At 36.1% G+C, this 19,421-nt stretch overlaps 1 pseudogene; it reads right to left on the bottom strand.

Annotated features, from left to right (window-relative positions):
* Positions 1-9,182: 9,182 nt before the first annotated feature.
* LOC114268650 (protein transport protein SEC13 homolog B pseudogene) lies at positions 9,183-14,336 on the bottom strand (annotated as a pseudogene).
* Positions 14,337-19,421: the final 5,085 nt, after the last annotated feature.

Below are 19,421 nucleotides of genomic sequence, written 5' to 3'. Positions count from 1 at the left end.
TTGAAGCAGCCCTCGACCAAGAGGTGCCGAAATTGAATCAAAGGATTAGATCTCACTAAAAGAAGCTCGTGGAGCAACCATGATAGATTCTTCCGCAAATCAGTGCTACAGCCGTTCTCCTAGACACAGAGAGGCTTCAACTTCAAAAACCATTTGGCATGGACTTGTTACACTTTTACCCTTCGAGAGGCTCGCTGGGCCGAAAACCCAGAAGGGCGACCCAGGCAAAAGTTAGAGCAAGAGAAAAAAAAATACAAAAAAAAGCAAGCAAAAAATAATAATACAAAAAAAAGAAGAAATAAAAGAAAAAAAAAATGCGAAAAGAATGAAAAAAAAAAGAATGAAAAAGAAAAAAAACGAACAAAAAAGAAAAAAGAGAAATAAAAAGAAGCTCGCAAGGTCGAAAACCCGCATTGGGCGTCTTGGCAAAAGTTAGAGCCTGAAAAGCGAAGGTTAAAATACCCGAGTGTACCTTAACCGGAACTACGTAAGGCTTGATTCCCATGTTTGGGATACGTAGGCAACTTCATCGTGAAGTCCAGCCCCCAACGCTTTCATAGCGTCTCAGTCCATGCAATGGTTTCGATTTCATCCCAAAGTCCAGTCGCCAACACCTTCCAAGGTGACTGTGTCCATATATTTGTTGTAACCGTCTTCGCCATCTCTGTGTCCAAGAGTTCGACCACCGCCAATGAAGACTGTTTGCGGACTGCTGCAACACCATCCAAACAAGGGGCAACTTTCCGTTGCCACGAGTCGTCGCAAGCCGCCATTCAAACTAGGGGCAACTTTCCGTTGCCATCCACCCCTTTCAAGCCAGGGGAAATTTTCCATTGCCTCCGATCCGAGGTTGCGCATCTCAAAGAGTAAGTTCCATGCTCGTTGAGCGTTGATTGTTTGCAAAATAGTTTTTGAAAATTTTTACTAAGGTTGACTATTTTCTCAAAAACTATTCCATTTTCCAAAACTGGACCATTTTCTTGGACCCAAAAAGGAAAATTTCCAGTGCTTACAGCCTGACTTGCATCGCTTTCAAATCAAAAATTGAACAAGCACGTTAATCCGACTCTCATTTTGATCGAAACTGTTTTAGTAGAAAGCAAAAACAAAAAATGGTCAAAATGATGAACTAGGGGCACAGTTGAGTCAGGCGTTCTGTCTTTCCCCCGTCGTCAACGTACTCGCCAGGAGGGCACTCTACCCACCAGGAGAAATAGCTGTGAGCTAACGGTATTGGGCATAAACCCGCAACTTCCTATTCATTCATTGATCACCTTGGGGAGGGACGAAAAATGAGAGAATAAAGAATAGAGAGGTGTGAGTTGAGAGAAAAGTGAGGAAAAGGGTTTTGAGAGAAAAATCCGAGCTTGAGTGCCAGAGTGATGTGAGAATCACAGATGAGAAAAGGGTGGGAAACGATACCCAAAGAAACTGGCTCCTCGTGATCAGAGGTCCCCGTCTTCGTTAACGCGTCTATATGTCGTGTCTTTTGTTTTGTTTACCTCAACCTTTGTTTTAGGTCTTTTCCGAGCGTGTCTCGTTATGTTTAGGTCGTGTACCTTTGTTGAGTCTTTCCCCGCTGTGTTCAGTCGTAGGCTCGATACCCCGGTTTGAAAAACCCTTATTTAATTTCAAAAATCGTTTATACTCAGAATGTTCTGCCATTCTCTATATTTGAGCATGCTTCAACTCCAACCGGTTCCATCTTTGAGCTCCGTCTTGTCAGATTGGGCCGTTCGCTCAGGATTTGCTGTGTGCAGAATGAACCGAATGCTGTGTTATGGGCTGTATGCAGATTAATCCCCAGTAGAGTAAAAGGGCTGTGTGTCCAGAATCAGGCAGTGGATTACTTGGGTTTATTTTGCTGTTGGCTGTTTAATTATTTGATTACCACAGTACAAGTGCTCAATTTTTCAGACAACAGGTCAACTCCATTCACATCGAGGTGTAATATGGTGTGATGCGATGCAATGCATGAGATATGTAAATGTAACACTTTTTAAGCAAAAAAGTTTGTTCATTTCATTATCTATCTTTTTCAAGTACAAAGTTTTGAGGAAAACAAAAATCTGCCTGCGGTAGTACAAGGTAATCTAACTACCAACAAAAGGGAAAAGTACAAAAAAAAGGAGAAGAAAAACAACAAAAAATCTGTATCCATGTCAAGCGACTCCGAGGGCTATCAGTCTGTCCTAGTCCTCTTCCTGGACGACGGTCCAGGGGCATCATCAGCATCGTCATCAGAGCCCGAGCTAGTGCCGCCTCCGGTCTCCTCCTCCGATGACTCCGCCTCCGACTCTGCCTCCGCCTCCGACTCGTCATCATCATCATCGTCATCATCAAGGACGGGAGCCCGCGAACTACTCCCGGCATGAGTGCGCCCCGCCTTAGAGCGGGGGAATACTCTGCCCTCCTCATCTCTCCCTCGGGCGGGGACGGAAGGTCCGGCTGGAGCACCTCCTACCACAGGAATCTAGAAGGGAGGCTGAAAAAGTACATAAAAGGCAAATGCATCAGTATACTGTGAACAGTTTTTCAGTGCAGAATGCAGTGTATGAGTACAGTGTGTGAATGCTGTGGACAATCTATCAGTGCAGAATGCAATGTATGAGTACAATGTGTGAATGCTGTGGACAATCTATCAGTGCAGAATGCAGCGTATGAGTACAGTGTGTGAATGCCGTGAGCAATTTATCAGTGCAGAGTACAGTGCAGAATGCAGTGTATACAGTGTATCAGACGCTGTGAAATCAGTGTGTCAGGTGTTGTGTCGTGCATCAGATTACGTGAATCAGCTTGTGAGTGATTTGAGGCCGTGATCAGAAGAACATACCGGAATGCTGTAGAGGGCCAGGAGATCAAAGGTCCGCTGTAGCATCCCTATCATGGAGGCATTCATCTCCAATGACTGCCGGGTGTACTCAGAAGAAGCCTACAAAAGTATCAGATGCATCAATATTCTATGGAATATCAAATAAACTGAAATAAAATGACTGTACAAAAATGTAGTAATACATACCGGAGGCAAGTCGGGGACACCGACAAACTCGTGATCAGCCGGCGGAGGGGCGAAGGGGACCTGATAGGTCGCCCCACCCTGCCCTCGGAAAGTCAATGAAGTGGGCAGAACAGGCCAACCGGTCCCCCGTCCTCCCTGAACTCTGCCCCTACCACGGACCCAAGCCCTCCTCGATGCTCCTGCTCCAGCTCTCACTCTTTGCCGACCGGCAGTGTACATTGCCAACCGGCAGTAATTCACCAGCCGATGGATTCATTTTGTGCCGGTGATCACAGGCCACTGCCGGTGGGCATTCTACTCAGCCGGTGGTGATTTCCAGTATCCAGAGAAGCATCCTTGAGACTTTGGCAGCCTTCAGAGAGGCAGAGCAGGGAAAACAGAGGCAGACTATGCATGGTCGTGCACTTCCGAGCGGGACCCGAGCATGCACTGCATCTGGCTCTCCTCCCAAGGCGGTTTACTGCTTTTCCTAGCTTAATTAGTTTGTTAGCTGATTAGGAAATTTGTAACATTTAATTAGCTTGCGTAGTTAATTAATTTGTATTATTTATTCGGTCCCTCCGAGCGTGGGCAAATCTGTAATAAGTGTGTGTGAGTGGTGTGTGAAAGTCTTCCAACCCCCACTTCTTTCTTCCCTTTTATTTACCTGCTTATGATGGTAGATTAGGGCATGTTTAAATTAGCATACCTTATGCTATGCATGCGTGCATCCATACATTTGTTTTGCATGCACCGGGCTCAGTACATCATTCTAACTGCATTTGTATTTCAATCCCAAATTGAATACGTGCATTAATTGATTGCATTTCACATGCCATGTTTAGGTTAGCCGAGCCTACTCTAATTGCATCTTGCATGTGCTGCATTAGTCAACTTGACATGAACTAGGATCATGCATGTTTGCTAACTAGTTTATTGTTTTGGCACGGAGTACGATGTAAGTATTTATGCTTTAGCATCTCGCATGCGTGTAAATGTTAACCTGATAGCATGCTTACCATGTGGCTAGATGTTTATGTGTTATAAATTGTTTGAATGCCTGTGGGTGAAGGTTGGATTGTTTGAGTTGGAAAAATCCGTTGAAATCCGTATTTTAGCCTACTTGCGAGTAGCAAATTCCAAAGTACTTTTTTAAGACAAACGGATATGCAATACTTATTTCCAAATTAGGCAATCTAGTCTATACTTGTTTGCTGCGCGCATAACATAGTAACGCTAGGCTAATAATTGGTTTAAGAACACATAACGTTTTCAAAAACGGATATCACGGTTAGTAGAGGCCGATCTTCGGATCGGGCGAGAGGGGGTGCTCATAGCTGACCTTCCCCAATCGTACCCTAGCTCCCGAGCCGAGACAACTCCGGTGATGACGGACATGTGGCCTTCGGCACTGAGTCAGGGTTTTCTAAATTCCCCCATAAAAAATATTTAGGTGGCGACTCTGTATCTGGAAAAGCAGTCCATGTTTGGCATTTCTTTCCTAAAATCTGTTTTCTCAAAACAATTTGCCAGATTTGGACTCTTTGGTTCAAGATTAAGAACCGTGACACAAATCGAGTTCGAACTGTAGCGGGGCCCCTCGCGGACGCGTCTACAAGAGGGTTTTATGGTCTAAAAACCATTCAAAATAGCTTTGGTCCAAAATGAGGTATGAAGTTGAGATTTGACTCTCCCCTTGCCGAAGAAACTGAACTTTTGCCCTGCACACCTTTCTCCACCAAATGAAACATCAGCAGTGCCCAATTCTTAAGGCGGTCAAAAATGGGGTGTCTACAGGCCTGTTCGGTAATACAATGTTAAACAATTTGAAATATTCCAGTGCCATGTTACTGGATACAATTTTGTTTCCCAGTATTATGTTACCGTTCAATTGGATAATTTTAGTTCACTTCCTAACAAATCCAGTGGAGCCCACATTGAAGTGCCTGTTCAGTCACATAATGCGAAACAATTTACAAAACTTCGATGTTATAACACCAAAATAAATTGGTTTTCCCAGCGTTTTGTTGCTATACATTTACAAAGCCACTTCCTCCTAAATAATGTGGTAATAACTTGTGATGGGCCTGTTCTGTAATAAAATGCTAATATGTTTCAATCACTCCAGTGTCGTGTTACCAAACATGATATTTTTTCCCAACATTATGTTGCCATACAATTGGATAATTTCAATTTGCTTCACAACAAAGTCAGTGGAGCCCATTATGAAGTGTCTGTTCGGTCACACGGTACTAGACAAATTATATTTTTCCGGTGTTATGTTTTTGGGAAAAATAGATTTGTCCAGTGTTCTGTTGCTATACATTTACAGAGTCACTTTGTTCCAAACAATAATTCAGACCTGTTCGATAATACAATGTTAACGAATTTGAATTAATCCATTTCGATAAAAAAGAACATTCATAAATCAAACATGCATCTACAAAATCATACATAAAAGGTATCCTTAAAATATTTCATAACAAAACCAAGTGTACGAATATCCATAAAAGCAGCCATAAAATATGTCATTGTAATGACCATAAGTATATATATTTTGGTATTTAATATAAAAATCAAAAAATTATAGCAATTCATAAATGTAATGACCATAATTTACCTGTTTATAGTAATATTTTCGAAATGCATGTAGACACCCCCATTTTGACCGGCCCTAAGACTTGGGTGCTTTCTTTTGATTACCCAATGATAAAAACAAGAATATGTTATCTCACAAAATTTTCAGTGAAAAGATGGAATGCAAACTTTAATCTCAACCTCACACCCGTTTTTGCCAAATTATTTTAGATTCATTCTCTATTTCCTTTTATTTTTTTATTATGTATTATATATATATATATATATATATATTATGTATTATTTTTTTTATTATATATATATATTATGTTATATTATTATATATAATATTTTATTAAATTTATTCGATACCATGATTTCACCCAAGCACCATACTTTTGTATATATATATTAAATATATTTTTTATTTATCTTATATAAGGGTATTATTTCCTCTTTGAAATTCTCCAACATTCCACTGTTTGCTTCTTTGCTTTCTTTTGTTTTAGACCCGATGCGGTCAAATTATGTTACATATGTGTCCTACTAAAATTTATTTTATCAGTACATTTATTTTGTTATTTTATAATTTAAATGTTTTTGTGTGTTTTTACATATTTTTTTGGGTATTTGTACATATATCTATGCTAATTATACATTTTATATATTATTATATTATAAAGTTACTATGCACCTTTTGAAAAATCTCTCTACTCCACCGTTTAATGTTTTGTTTGTTTGTTTGCTTTTATTGCCTATAAAAGAGGCAGATCAGGAAGAAAAGATAGGGTCTTCTTTTTGGGGAGAGAATCAAAGAGAGAGAGAGAGAAAGAATTGGTGCATGAGGAGGATTGAGGGAAAGAATCAAAAAAAGAGGATTGAAAGAAAAAAATAATCAGAGAGAAAAGAAAAGAAAGAAAATAGTTTTTGAGAGAGGGAGAAAGAAAAATATTTTCTTAGATATTTTATTTTTCTGAACCAAACTTATATTTCTATTTCATCAATACACCTTTCAAAAAACCAACCACTAAAACTGAAATTCCAAATTTTGGATTAAGAATTGAGAATACATTCCACAACCTTGAGGGCAATCAAAAGAAAGTTTGTGAATCAGAAAATTTATTATTTTCCCAAAAGATGTGACCCCATCGGATGAATAGTGATCGGAGGTAAATAGTAACCCCGATGATGAATAGTACCTTCGGCGATGAACAGTAACCCCAGACGAAAAATGCCCAATAGGATGTATAACGACCAAGAATGGTGAATAGTAATTGTCATGGTGAATAGTACTGCTGGCGGTAAATAGTGCCCCAGGATGAATAGTGCTCCCGCAAAATAAGTTTCCCCAGACAGAACAAAGCAGTCTTCATGCTTTAAACGGAACAGTTTCCGGTGGTTTTCAAGGCATATGAAGATTTTTCTTTTGTTTATTTTATTTTGAGTGTTTTGTGAGGTTTTTATTTTATTGTAATATTCTCCTCATCTCTCTCTAATTTGGTTTATAATTATTCTTTCAAATGTTGTAATAATTCCCCGTCCCGCTTCTTTCTATCCCCTTCTTTTACTTGCTTTCTTTATTTGTGAATATGCATCATGTTTTATTGTTTTTTAGTATATCCTTGCTTTGTATCCATGTTTCATGCATCTTGATTCGGCTAATTTCGTATTTGTGGATTTAATCAATTCATATGTAATGTGTTGTAGACACTCCATTTTTTACAGCCCCTTTAAGACTTGGATGTTCTTGCAAGTACGTCCTATAATGAGTCTGATTGCTCATTGAGCGCTCGAAGTCCGCGGCGGAACGCCACAGGTTTGAGTTTTCCAAACCCTGCACCCTTTTTGTCTCATCTTTGGACCATGTCTAGGTATTTTCAACATGATGTTGTTGATGGCCTGCCGGCCATCCTTGAGGGCTGCCGGCCACCCACCAGTGTATCGGCAGATATTTTGTGATATTTTGTGCCAGCTGTTTGCACAGATTGAAACATCTTCCAACACGTGTGTGGTTGGATCTTTATGAGGGGATTTTGCATTTTTTATATATAGAAGCCCTCTCTTGCGTGTACAAGGGTTAGAACTCTCTTGATATTTTGTGCCTTATAGCCTAAAAAACAAGAACCAAACAAAGTGATTAAACTTTTGGTTTGAGCTCATTTATTTAAGAAACAAGTTAAGCTCAAAATTTAAACAAATTTTAAACAAGTCAAATTTGAGTTATTTATAAACAGTTCGGTTCATTTGTATCCATAACAAGACATAAGTGGTAAGAATTCTTGCACCTTATTAAGACGTCAAGGATTTTACTCTTGTGATAAATTTTTTTTTTTATGTATATATATACTTTATTGTAGTGATATATTTTAATAAAAAAAATACATATACAATTTATTTGGGTCGCCATGAACTTGCTTAATTAATTGGAATGTTATTAATTAGTGAAATTGCTAGGATGTCACCTATCAATTTTATGCCTAAATTATCCAAGGAAATTGACTTGGGTGGATTATTAGGCGATTTTCAATAATTGCAAACATTCCAAACATAAGACAAGTGGACCCCAACAACAATCTAAAATTTACAAATTCATTGAAAAAATAGTTTTATTAGGCGCATATATATATATATAAGATTGGTTGTTTTCAGAAAGCTACATAATAAAAACCTTAGAGACTAAGTTTGGTTTCTTCATGTGTGGGATTAGTGTGAAAATGAATTTTGGTTTTAAGTGGATGCTCTTTGATTGTTTTATGTCTTCTGCCCTAAAATCACCTCGTTTTGGGGCACCGTAGGAACTGTCGCAAGGGAATGCGGCAGAGGATCCAGACTCTATGGGAAGAAGCAGCTTTTGACAAAACTAGAACTGCATGTTGGTATTGTGCCTATGAGTGAGTGCAATACTGGAGGACATTGCTAGAGGAAGATGAAAATGACTAAAGTTTCATCACTATAAATCAATTTGTAGTTACGAGGAGGAGAGAATTACAATCATTCAATCCAGTTTAAATTAAGTGGTCAACTAATAATATTTCAATTCACAACATTCATGGAATCACTAATAATAATAACCGACATCCAATTCATCATGAATATGAGGTGAAAAAAGAATTACAATTTCATAAACCAAAGATTTACATCTTAAATCTATTTATGCGACTATTGATTCCAAGTAGAATAACAAAAAGTCTGACAATTGACATGATAAAGGATATCACACGTGGATGACTAGCAAGGGGGTTAGAAAATGGTAGAGATCTTACTCGGTTCTCCGATGTTTGACATGTCAAGAATGGTTGAAATGCTGTGAGAATTTCATTGATGATTCTCATCACAAGAAAAGCATATCTGAAGTGCACTGGTCTAAAGTAACATTGAAAATGGCAACACTCGCAATGACATAAAGCTTGGAGTGTTTATGCATCTACAAGACTAGTATTCTGTTACACATATTCATGTCATTCAAGTAATAGATTGAGTTAGAAAGAATATTTTCCCAAACATTGTTTTGGGGGGGGGGGGAAATCATGAGTAGACAACTTGGCAAACAAATCTTCAAACCAGATATTAAGAAATATATTGTAAACATTCAGATGAGCAGTAATTATCAGGGAAAAAATATTCAAAAACCTTCATATCGTGCAACTGACTTCTCATAAAGACTAAGTTTTGACTGTCTTAGGACCCTCAATTTCAAGCAAAGTATTGAACTATAATCAAGAGAAAAAAGGGATGGGGGCTCGAGCTTTATGGCTCAACTGTTTCACCTGTTGCCATTCTCCATCTACTTCTTCTTTCCACAATGTCACATTGTTTTTCCCATCAGCCACGACCAGTATGGTTCCAGTGAATGACCAAGAGACCCTCCAAACAGGGGTCAGAAAATCCTTCAAAACCTTAACATCCCATTGATCCCCTTCCTTCGCCACAGTCCACACAATGACTCTCCTATCTTGTGAACCACTTGCAATTGTGGATTTAGGGAGTCCCAAGTTAGGTGCCCAAGCAACATCCCTAACCCAGTTAGTATGCATTTGAAGAGCAGGGAAGCAATGCATCTTCCAAACTCCATTATAAAGCTTCCACACTTTTACAGTATTATCACAACCACCCGATGCAAGCTTTTGAACAGGATCAAGAAGACCAAAACCAACAAGAGCACCAGGAGCCATTGATGGTGCCCATGAAACAGAAGTAACACCAACTGGGTGAGCTTGGTCAATGCGTGACGTGTCCCAACCACCATCAGATCGTGTAATAAAAACTGAAATATTGCCATCTGAGGATCCACATGCTAAACATAGACCCAGTTCATGAGGAGCCCAAGCAATGGAATTCACAGAAGATTTATGATCATAAAAAACATGGGCTTAGCCCCACTCATTTTGGTTACTTTCCTTCCAAAGTATGACCCTCCCATCATAAGAACATCAAGCAAGAAGGGAACCAAACTTGGGGTGAGCCCAAGCCACTTGCTACACAGGTCCTTGATGACCGCTTAAGGTGGCAAGATGCTGAGAGGTCGAATTACTCACCCCGACTATCTTAATGGTGTTGCCTGAAGAAGGTGTAGCAAGACGCTTACCATAGTAACCCATCGCCACATCATGAACAGTGTCCTGATGACTAGTTTCAAACTTTTGAGAAGGGATTTGCTTCCTCCAAGAAAAAAACAAATTCAAATTCCTTGTTTTGACCCTTTAACCTTGAATTAGTTCCGTTCCAAATAAGTTGGTACAAGGCAACCCTATTCGAACAAAAGTGAGATGCCGAGGATTTTCAGAGATATATTCATAAGTACGAATTATCTTCATATGGTGATAAAAAGTAGCAATCAAATAAAGTGGTCTTCAAAAAATAACAAATTGAAAACTGAGAGCTAAATTTTCATATGGAGTTGGCAAATCATCTTCAAAGTATGAATCGTCTTCATTTGGGGTTGGCAACAAGGTGAAGGTGATGGTGGTGGTAATGGTGCAATAGAGTAGCGGTAATGGTGATAGTGTGGATGGTGGTAGAGTGGCAGTGAACATGGTGGTTGTGGTTGTGATAGTGGTAGCAATGGTGGGGCAGTGGCAGCGACAATATGGTGAAAGGTATTAGCAATCGTAGTAGCAAAAATGGTGATACTGTTGGTGGGGTGATAACGATACACCTCAACAGTTCTATAAGTACAAGCTGTTAGAAATTTAGCATTTAGAAAGAGGCCTATTATTTTTAGGCGCTACTTAATTTTTTTAAGTGACTTGAATTGTGATTATCAAATGCACTTCATGTATTTTCACCTGACTACATTCAATGTTAAGTGCTACATTGGATTATTGAACAACCACTAAGTAACAATATTGTCTTACACATGAAATAGAGTATAAGATGGGAAACACATTAAATAGAGTTAAAAGATATGTTTTCCATATCTAGATTCCATTAATTGAAGGAGAAAAAATAAAAAAACCAAAGACATCAGTCTCAAGAATCAAAAAACGGATGCATGCATAGATGCAGATATGAACGAGTCATCATGATAGAACCAACATCAATTAGGGTACTAGATTGAACATAATAATGGATTACACACATATGGCTTATAACGCTTCTTTTTGGCCCTATGCTTAAGTAAAGTCCTATCACTATCATGACACATATTGACTGATAGATTAATAATGAAATCATGTATGCCCACATAACCACCAACTAGTTTCCAATGTAGAAAAGTTTCTAAGAGATGAAAATGAAAATTTGAACCAAATTCGATCAAATATATGAGGAATCAAAACATCTCCAATGATGTTGAGGTAAACTTTAAATACTACAAAGCCTCAAAAAAATTACCACAACCATTAGGTTTGTCTATACCATTATGAGATATTGTTATGCTAGGGTAATTGAAGTCAAAGCCATCAAGGAAACTCAATGTTGAACCAAGTAAACCGATCAATAGAACAAAAATTAAACAGATAAAATCAAAATTAAACACCGATTTGAGAGAATAAGATCTCGTGCTAATCAAACAATGTTAATAATTAAGTACTCATATAGAAGTGAGAGATAAAGATCGGCAATAGAAAATCAATCGATCAATCACGAACACTAAGAAATTAGAATGAAGATTGAAACCCTAATTAACAAGAGAAATTATACAGAAATCACATGGAAGGCAATCGAACCTGATTCAAGGCTGTCTCTCTTTCTCTCCTCTCTTCAGTCGCAGTTCAGACTCTTTGTCTTGATCAGGTTCGATTATCTTTCATGTGATTTCTGTATAATTTCTCTTGTTAATTAGGGTTTCAATCTTCATTATGATTTCTTCGTGTTCATGATTGATCGATTGATTTTCTATTACTGATCTTTATCTCTCACTTCTATATGAGTACTTAATTATTAACATTGTTGGATTAGCACGAGATCTGATTGTCTCAAATCGGTGTTTAATTTTGATTTTATCTGATTAATTTTTGTTCTATTGATCGGTTTACTTGGTTCAACATTGAGTTTCCTTGATGGCTTTGACTTCTATTACCCTATGCTTTTCTTATAATGGTGAAAATTTGTAATACATTCACTAGAAGAACTATTTTGAAATCCAAATCTACAGTGAATAAAACTTTTTTTTATCACTTTTCCCATAATTTTCTCAACAAGGGTGTTTTGATTATTTGTGCTTTTTCAATTTTTCTTGTTAAATTGTATCTGAAGTATATTAGCTAACAAAATTTAAAATAGTTATATATTTTAAAGAATACAAAACTAGGTTAAAGAGGCAAAAGGCCAAGACATGTATCTTTGTACGTTGAACTAGAGAATGGACATTTCTCTTTCAATTAGTTACGATCATCCCACATCGGTTAACATAGATGCATATAAGTCTCTTGGGCTTCCACCCCTTGTACGTTGGTTTTCAAGGGTTATTTCTACTCAAGTGGTTTGTATTATTTGGTATCAGAGCCAGTTACCATCTTGAGTATGAGATTGGAAGCACTTATGCGAGTATGAGATTGTATGGGTGTGGCATTGTGATTCAAGCTGTGGAGGAGGCATAGGCTAGATTAAGACATTACTAAGGTATTGAATATTGATGGGTGATTGAAGCCGTCAGAAGGGAAAGGGCTACCCATTAGGTCAGTGTTGATAGTGTAGGCTGCCGTAGATGTTGGTTGCGGAGTGTGGTGTTATGTTACGATCCAACATCAATTAACATAGGCCCTGGCCATGTGCATATAATCCTCTTGGGTACCCTCCCTTTACAAACAAGTTTTCAATGATGAGTTCTATCCAAGGGATTCATATCACAATCAAACAATAGATAAAGGAGTAAAGATGGTCAATAAAGGGAAGTTCAATACCATCATATCCTGTTACAAGTCCTCTTCCAAAGCTGTCCACAAAACACTTAAAGATCAGTCTGTCGCGCCATCTTTTGTGACCTCTTTGACCAAGACTAAAAGAGGAACTCCAAGAAGCAAGAAACTCCCATTGACAATATAACCCATTTAGCACAAACTGAGGACATAAAACTCCAAAGCTATTTGGTCACTGGACAATGAAGAATATGCTAATACGTTTTCTCCTGCCTGCTTATACATGCAACCCCAATCAATAATGACATTGCATTCTTTCCTGAGGCTGTCAATAGCCAAAATAGCCTTAAAATTGTCAATACTCCCAAGAGTATTCTAATTAAACATGTGATGGTGGTTTTGATGGGCTTGATTTGACCGATAACTTTGTCTCCTCTTTTGTTGGTTGGTCTTTGATCCCTAAATTCTTGTAATGGAGTTTGTCTTGTTTTCTACATAATCACTTTTATTTTAACTCTTCCAGTTAAGCATCTTGATTTCATGAGAGCATTTTAATTTTGACTTTTCAAATCTGAGCATCACAAAGCATGCTGGGTTTTGTGATTGTCCCACAATATTTTTTCTGTCCGACTAAATAGGTATTCGCAACCTTATTTTGAAGCACACTGATTTGTCATTCTAATGATTAAGAGCATAAGAGGCATGCTATGAAACACGGACACCTCTCCGGAGGCCACGTATCTACATACGTGTCAGACACATTGGAAAGAGTATGACACGCTGGGACACTAAATTGGGAAGGCTAAGGACTAATTTAAAAAATAAATAAATAAATAAATTTATTTTTTAACTAAAATAACATACTTAAAGTTGATAAATTTGATAAAATTAAATATTTGACATAAAATACGTATTAAATATTAAAAAATATGACATATAATAAATATATAAAATTATATTTTTTGTACATGTCCCCAATGTGTCGTGTTCTGCATTTTTGAAAATTTACGTGTCCGTGTCCGTTTCTTAGGAGACATGTTATTTCAGAGTGATTGATAAGTGTCCCTGTCCGCACACTTCTTAAAAACATCATGCCTATGAAAAGAAGACCTCACATATCTCACCGCAAGTCTAATGTTGGCAATAGAATCGTCCATTTCTTTCAACCCATCACTCACAATGAGATTAAGAATATGTGCGCAACAACGCATATGAATAAACTCATGTTGCAAAATAGTCCCCTTCCAATCTTTGGTTATCATTTTCAAATATTGAATGGTAAGATAATTAGAACTAGCATTATCAACTGTTAAGGTGAATATGCTATCAATGTTCCACTCAATCAAACACGACTCAATTTTTCGACCCAATGTTTCTCCTTTGTGATCCTCAACTTGTTGAAAATTTATGATTCTTTTTGGAAGTTTCCAGTTATCATCAATGAAATGAGCAGTCAAACACATGTAACAAAAATTCTAAATAGATATCCAAGTGTCCGTAGTAAAGCAAGTTCTACGACCCTTTATGGCCTTCTTTAACTTATCCTTTTCATTTTTGAATATGTTAAGCACTTCTCTAGATATGGTTTGACGAGAGGGAATTGGTCTGAATTTGGGTTACATGACATTACAAAATCTTCTAAACCCAACACCCTCCACAAATCTAAATGGCAACTCATCAACGACCACTATCTCTGCAAGAGATATTTTACAAGTATCAAAATTAAAAATTGTTGCTACAACCTCAACACCCTCTTCATTTTGTTTCGGTTTTAGATTTAATGTTTGTTGACCATCTGTATCCTTATTTGCATATTCTTTACAATTGGGTGTATGACTCCTCAAATTGCTAGTCCCATGAAATCTAGAGTCAGCCATACTCTTTCTTGCAGTATTTACATACGGTTCTACGCTTCCCGTCGGTCCTTACAACCTTGTCAAAATGATCCCAAACTGTGGATAGTGCTCTCCCCCCTCCCCCCTCACTCTTTCTCTTTGGGGGTCTAGGAGGCTTAGGTTCAGGTTCGGGTTCGACTAAGAGGGGATTCATTTGAGAATTAGAGGATTCTAGAGGCACAAGATTGATTGCGGGAGATTGAACACTATCCTTTATTTAAACTGGATTACAAAAATTACAAATTCAATTTCAATAACATAACAGATTACAGATTACAGATTCAATTTCAATAACATAATTACAGATTCAACACAATCAAAGATTCAATTTTAATTTTAATAACAGATTCAATACAGATTCAATTCTATACAGATTCCATTCCAATTTCAATAATAGATTCAATACAAATTCAATTCCAATTCCAATTCCAATTTCAGATTCAATTTTAATAACAGATTGAATACAAATTCAATTCCAATTTCATATTCAATTTTAATAACAGATTCAATACAAATTTAATTCCAAAAGCACAGATTCAATTCCAAAAAAAAAAACAGAGAGAGAGAGAGAGAGAGATCTGTTTGCATAAACAGAGATTCAATTTCCACTTCTCACAGATCTGTTGCTACAAAAAAAAAATAGATTTAATTCCAAACAAACACATAGATTCAATTTCCACTTCTCACAAATTCAACAACAGATTTAATTCCAAAAACACAAATTCAATTCCAAAAAAAAAAAAAAAACAGAGAGAGATCTATTTGCATAAACACAGATTCAATTTCCACTTCTCACAGATCTATTGCTACAAAAAAAATCAGATTTAATTCCAAACAAACACACGTATTCAATTTCCACTTCTCACAAATTTGTTGCTACAAAAAAAAAATTAATAGATCTGATTGCATAAAATAGACAGATCTGATGAGATGAGAGAGTGAGGGAGACAGATCAGAGAGAGAGATCTGATATGTTGCAAAAAAAAAAAAGATCGAGGAGAGAGAGACAGACTGAGACTGAGACTGAGACTGAGAGAGGGGCTTACCTGTGAGGTCGATCGGTCGATCTTGCGACGAGAGAGAGTCGATCGGTGCAATGCAGATAAAAAATGAGAGAGTGAGAGAGAGACTAATGAGATGAGAGAGTGAGTTTGTGTTTTTGAGTTTGAGAGATAGATTAGGGTTTTTTGTTTGTTTGTTTGTTATAGTCTATAGATGAAGTAAGATGAGATGAATGGTTACATTTGAAGGGAAAAAAAAAAGGTTAATGCGGGCGGGTTGGGCGAGTGCGGTTCAAACCCGCAACCCGTCCGCAATTCGAAAATTAGATAAAATTCAAACCGTATCCTATCCTAATATGTTTGTGAAACCGCCCATGCATGTACGGATCGGATCGGGTAGGACGGTTTGGACAGGTCGGATTACCCTACTCACAGCTGTAATGTTAACCATGACCTATTACAATATTTTTATGATTGTTGCATTTTTAGAGTTTTAGTTTATATTTACATATTTATTTTTTGTTAGATATATAGCAGTCAGAAAAAGTTGATGATACAATGATAGATTTATCCTAAGAAAATGCATGTTTTATGTTAATCCCTCCAATTTTGATTTTAAGTGATTTATTTTGATTATTTTCTAACTTCACTACTTTAATCAAAACTTACGATTATGGTTACTCAGGCTGACAACATGTAAGTTTTGTTTGTTTGTTTTTTTTTTTTTTTTTTTTATTTCTGGTTTCAATGTAGAGCTATAAATCATTTGGAATTTTTCATGGAAGTCCTTGTTTTTGTTTTTGTTTTTGTCTTTTTTTTTTTTGTCTTTTTTTTTTTTTTATTTGTGGTTTCAATGTAGAGCTACAAATCATTTGGAATTTTTCATGGAAGTCGTTGAATGAAGTCTGAGAATTTTCCATGGAAGTTCTTGAATGTAAAGTTACAAATCATTTGAAATTTTTCATGAAAGTCATTTAGATAATCATTTATGCATGTGAGATCATATTGTTGCTTAAGTCGACATTACTTAGTAAGAGGGGAATTTGTACTGAACAAATGGGTTGAGCTAAATCTAGTGTGGACCTTCTCTTTAGATCGCGCAACGGATTAGCGTGTCGTCTCGAATGTTGGACCAAGTTGGATAAACTTGAGTTGTGGGTTGAGCGGAACCCGCACCTTGGTGATAGTTGAGTTAAGTCAAGGATGAGGCCGTCGTCCAAGACCGAGCTAAAGATCCCCAGCTGAGCTAGCATGTAGAAGCTGTGTGGGTAACAAACAAGTAAGGGCTTTGACCGGGATAAAAGCAAAGAGTCTTCAAAAGGCTTGGCCAAGCTATGAGACAGCTTAATAGGCCGAATGGAGTTAGCTCGGCATAAGAATGTGCAGAGTTAGTGTGGCTGAAGGTAACTAAAGTGAAATTGAGCTAGAAGTGATGGCTCGATCAAGGCGTTTCACGTGGCCCAATGAAGTACGGAGAGGAATCAGCTCAAAGTACACGTCAATACCGTTTAGCAATTTGGCCAATGTTGTTTGGCAGTATTGATGCACACACGTGTAAGGAAAAGATAGGACAATACTGCTACGCGTCCAGCAAAGGACAAAAGAAGTAGTGCACACACAAACTTAGGTAGTAGCCTAGATAAGGCGCACAACTTCACTCTGAGAAGGGTAAGCAAATTCTAACGACTCTCTCTCTTTCTACATTACTTATTTTGCTTCAAGGGTGCTAACTTGACCGTTGGAGGAGTTTTCCAACAACACACCTGTCGGATAGCTTACCGTCACTATGTTTTTAGACTGTATGACACCGTTCAAAGTAACACAGAGCTTGGTCGCAAAGAGTACAGAAGTAAAGAATATTTACTCCCCTTACACTTAGCATATTATTTATTATATTATTATAAATTATGAATATCTAACCATAATACTTTTAATTTTAGTAATACCCATTATTTCAATAACTTTTTTATAATTGCCTCTCTTTTTTTGTCTCTTTTTAAAATTGCTTGTAATTTTTGAACATTTTTCTTGCAAATGGTTTGACATATGTATTGATTATTTAGTTATCATACATATGAGTAATATTATAAGTGCATGACTATGACCATTATGATTTTTGTTTATTTTAATTTTTTTATTGTGGCACAAACAAACTAAATGTTCATATCTTTTGCTCATAATTTTTTTCAAATCTATAACTAATATGAAGGACTCACAAATGTATGTATTGATGTTTGATTCAGTATGAATATACTTTGTATTTATTAATAAAGTAGTTTTTTCTATTTTTTTAAAAAAAATCACTCATAATTTCTTCAAATGGCATGCAATCTCACAAAATCATAGAAACAAATCAAATGACGTCCTCAACCTAAATATTATAAATTTGTTTTTATATACATAATCTTATAAGAAAAAGATCAAAAAATATATTCAACATATGCTAATATCTTTCAAATTATTTAATTAAGAAACAAATATGATTTTTTAAATTAAGATTTCATTGATTCAAGTCACGAAGTGAAGTTAACTTCATATTCTTAGCTAAGCTCAATAATTTTCTTAATGAATTTTCTTCACGTGTTCTTATACAATTAAAAAATTCGTTCTCAAACTTTTCTTATCTCTTAAAACTAGTTAATAAGTCATTTAAAATATTAATTTCAAACAATCACTTAGTTAAAAATAATTAAAATTTACTTATTTATTTTTTTAAAATTATTTTCAATTAATTAAAAAATAAATTTATTTATCATTATTTAATTTCGTATATAGTACAAATTACCTACACTAATTTATAAGTAATACCAAACAATACTATTATAGGGGTGTGGTTTAATTTAGACAACCATTTGTGACGAATATTGATTGGACATAACGTAATTTAAGGAAATTGACAAGTTAGCATCAACACAAAAAAGTGATAATCATGAAAGAGAGTGATGTTAGACAAATATATATATATATATATAATTAATTAAATTAAAGATCCAGATTGATGGGATCTTGGAAAGAAAAATAATGGTGACAGAAAAATAATCCCGACCACAAATGTTTTCTGATCATATAGTAATTATTACAAAAGATAATTTGTAGCTTTTATCTCTAAAAGGAAATTAATTTTCACTTTACACATTTGAATTGTCAAATATGCCCCTTACATCTTTACATCTCTTTTTTTTTAAGGGGGATATTTAAACATAAGTTCTAATTTATGTACTTATACTTCATTAAATCTTAATTAAGATTTTTTAGACTTTCAAATCTCATTAAATAATTGAAATTGCCCTTCAAATAATGATTGTTCATCATTTATGATTATTTATAAAGAAACATGATGATTTGACATTTATTTTGATTTTCGAAACTTTAAAATATCAACTTTCAAATTGAAAAAATTAAAAAAAAATTATGTGAAAAAAAAAAAACTAATCACTTTGTTGGTTCTTGTTTTTCAAACACAATTTTTTGAAAATTTTAGAATTTTTTTTTGGTTATTTAAAAAACCAAACACAATTTTCAAAATGATATATTTAGGGATTTTATTCTTCACGTGATGTGAAAAGCAATAGGCATCAGTATAGTTGACAACTGTACTCCTATGCCTTGCTCCGTTTATTACCTTCACCAACCCATTTCCGGAGTTGGCTTC

This window comes from Camellia sinensis, chromosome 4 (assembly GCF_055761805.1).
Source record: "Camellia sinensis isolate YWXY chromosome 4, ASM5576180v1, whole genome shotgun sequence".
NCBI lineage: Eukaryota > Viridiplantae > Streptophyta > Magnoliopsida > Ericales > Theaceae > Camellia > Camellia sinensis.
Note: the sequence above shows the minus strand (reverse complement) of the source record. Positions and strands in the feature narration are given on the sequence as shown.